This window comes from Engystomops pustulosus, chromosome 2, assembly GCF_040894005.1.
Source record: "Engystomops pustulosus chromosome 2, aEngPut4.maternal, whole genome shotgun sequence".
NCBI lineage: Eukaryota > Metazoa > Chordata > Amphibia > Anura > Leptodactylidae > Engystomops > Engystomops pustulosus.
Genome location: NC_092412.1, coordinates 236,083,305 through 236,086,944, shown reverse-complemented (window position 1 = coordinate 236,086,944; position 3,640 = coordinate 236,083,305).

Genomic DNA, 3,640 nt, shown 5'->3' with positions numbered 1-3,640 from the left:
GACGCACATATCCATCGCAAAGACCGAAGTGGGAAAATTTATTAGGGCCCGGGGTTGGATTTCAATTAGGCACAGTCTGCCATTTCCTTTTTTATTTTACGTTTATTTTTTTCATAACTCAGCGTCATCTCATCTGGCATAGCAGTGTGCTTTTATACTTGGCTAGAAAATAGCCATAGCAATAGGATAGCATCGTTTGGTTTTAAAAACTAAAAAACACACAAATAAAAAAAAACAAAAACAAAAAAACGTTAAAAAAAAAATTAAAGTTATAACTCTCATTTTCAAAATGTTTAACCCGAGGGCTAGGGGTAGAGGACGAGGGCGGGGACGTGGGTGTCCAACTACTGCAGGGGTCAGAGGCCGTGGTCCTGGGCGGGGTGAGACACCACCTGCTGATGATGAAGGAGCAGGGGAACGCCGCAGAGCTACACTCCCTAGGTTCATGTCTGAAGTTACTGGGACTCGTGGTAGAGCACTGTTGAGGCCAGAACAGTGCGAACAGGTGATGTCGTGGATTGCCGACAATGCTTCGAGCAATTTGTCCACCAGTCAGTCTTCCACGCAGTCCACCCATGTCACCGAAATCGGCACTCCTCCAGCTCCTGCACCTCAGCCTCCTCCCCCCCAGTCTGCCCCCTCCCAGCAAAATTTGCCATTTGAACCGGCATACTCTGAGGAACTGTTTTCTGGACCCTTCCCACAGTCACAAACCACTTGTCCTGCTGCTGCTGAGCAATTTTCCGATGCCCAGGTTTTCCACCAGTCGCAGTCTGTGGGTGATGATGACCTTCTTGACGTAGTGGAAGAAGTGTGTAAAGAGGTGTCCGACGATGATGAGACACGGTTGTCAGACAGTGGGGAAGTTGTTGTCAGGGCAGGAAGTCCGAGGGGGGAGCAGACTGAGGGATCGGAGGATGATGAGGTGACAGACCCAAGCTGGGTTGAGAGGCCGGGTGAACACAGTGCTTCTGAGACGGAGGAGAGTCCTCGACCAGAACAGGTTGGAAGAGGCAGTGGTGGGGCCAGACGGAGAGGCAGGGCCAGAGCTGGTGCATCAGCGCCAAATGTGTCAACTAGTGAAGCTCCCGTGGCGAGGGCTCCTGCGGCGAGGGCTAGATTTTCAGAAGTCTGGAGGTTCTTTAAGGAAACACCGGATGACCGACGGACTGTGGTGTGCCAAATTTGCCAAACCAGGATCAGCAGGGGTTCCACCACTAATAGCTTAACTACCACCAGTATGCGCAGGCATATGAATGCTAAACACCCCACTCAGTGGCAACAAGCGCGTTCACCTCCGGCCGTGCACACCACTGCTCCTTCCCCTGTGTCAGCTGATAGTCAGCCCCCTGCCCAGGACCCTGCCACAAAAACCCCATCGTCGCCTCCACGATCCTCCACAGCATCCACCAGCGTTCAGCTCTCCATACCCCAGACGCTGGAGCGGAAACGCAAATATAGTGCAACCCACCCGCACGCCCAAGCCCTTAATGTGCACATCTCAAGATTGCTAAGCCTGGAGATGCTGCCCTATAGGCTAGTAGAGACCGAGGCCTTTCGCAGCCTCATGGCGGCGGCCGCCCCTCGGTATTCGGTCCCCAGCCGCCACTACTTTTCCCGATGTGCCGTCCCAGCCCTGCACCAGCACGTGTCAGACAACATAATCCGTGCCCTGACCAACGCCGTTTCTGACAAGGTCCACCTGACCACGGACACGTGGACGAGTGCTGCCGGGCAGGGCCACTATATATCGCTGACGGCACATTGGGTTAACTTGGTGGAGGCTGGGACCGAGTCTGACCCTGCGGCTGGTCATATACTGCCGACGCCGAGGATTGCGGGGCCTACCTCGGTCCAGGTGTTTCAGGCCTACTATGCCTCCTCCTCCTCCCACCCCTCCTCCACCTCCTCCTCCGAACGACCATCCGTGGGCATGGCGCCATCAGTCGCTAGCTCTAGGCACAGCAGCAGTGCCGTCGCTAAGCGACAGCAGGCGGTGCTGAAACTGCTGAGCCTAGGCGATAAAAGGCACACCGCCCAAGAACTATTACAGGGCATCACGGCGCAGACTGATCTGTGGCTGGCACCGCTGAACCTGAAGCCAGGCATGGTTGTGTGTGACAACGGCCGTAACCTGGTGGCGGCTCTGCAACTCGGCAGACTGACACATGTGCCATGCCTGGCCCATGTGTTAAATCTGATAGTTCAGCGTTTCCTCAAGACATACCCCAATCTGTCTGATTTGCTCACGAAGGTGCGCCGCATCTGTGCGCATTTCAGGAAGTCCAGCACAGATGCTGCCACTCTCAGGGCAGCGCAGCGCCGCCTCCAACTGCCCGCTCACCGACTGTTGTGCGACGTGCCCACGAGGTGGAATTCAACACTGACCATGTTATCCAGAGTTTACCAGCAGCGCCGAGCGATTGTAGACTGCCAGATGTCAACTTCCACCAGAACTGGTAGTCAGGTCAGTCAGCTTCCTCAAGTCTACAATGAGGAGTGGACGTGGATGTCTGATATCTGTCAGGTGCTGAGTAACTTTGAGGAGTCAACACAGATGGTCAGTGGCGATGCCGCCATCATCAGCCTCACCATCCCGCTGCTTGGCCTGTTGAAAAACTCTCTGGTCAGCATGAAGTCGGAAGCTTTGCGCTCCTCACAAGAGACGGGGGAAGAAGATTCCCTTGTTGATAGCCAAAGCACCCTTAGGTCTGTTTCTCAGCGCATATCGGAGGAGGTGGAGGAGGATGAGGAGGAAGAGGAGGAGAATGTTGGCGAGACACAAGAGGGGACCATTGCTCAGACCTTCACTGTTCAGTGTGTATGGGCAGAAGAAGAGGAGTTGGAGGAGTTGGAGGAGGAGGAGATGGACAGTCAGGCCAGTGAGGGGAGTGAATTCTTGAGAGTTGGGACTCTGGCGCATATGGCAGATTTCATGCTAGGCTGCCTATCCCGTGACCCTCGCGTTCAAAGAATTTATTCCAGCACCGATTACTGGGTGTTCACTCTCCTGGACCCACGGTACAAGCAAAATCTTTCCACTCTCATCCCTGGAGAGGAAAGGAGTGTGAGAATGCATGAATACCAGCAGGCCCTGGTGCACAAGCTGAAACAGTATTTCCCTTCTGACAGCGCTAGCGGCAGAGTGCGTAGTTCTGCGGGACAAGTAGCGAGGGAGAGTAGGCGAGCAGGCAGCTTGTCCAGCACTGGCAAGGGTACGCTTTACAAGGCTTTTGCCAGCTTTATGTCACCCCAGCAAGACACTGTCACCTGTCCCCAGTCTCGGCAGAGTAGGGCTGATCTTTACAGAAAGATGGTGAGGGAGTACGTAGCTGACCATACCATCGTCCTAAATGATCACACAGCTCCCTACAACTACTGGGTTTCAAAGCTGGACATGTGGCACGAACTGGCGCTGTACGCCTTGGAGGTTCTTGCCTGCCCTGCCGCTAGCGTCTTGTCCGAGCGGGTTTTCAGTGCAGCTGGTGGCATCATCACCGATAAGCGTACACGCCTGTCGACTGACAGCGCTGACAGGCTGACGCTTATCAAAATGAATAAAGCCTGGATTTCTCATAATTTCCAATCTCCACCAGGTGAAGGAAGCTCAACCTGAATAATTTATCCACTCCTCCTCCTC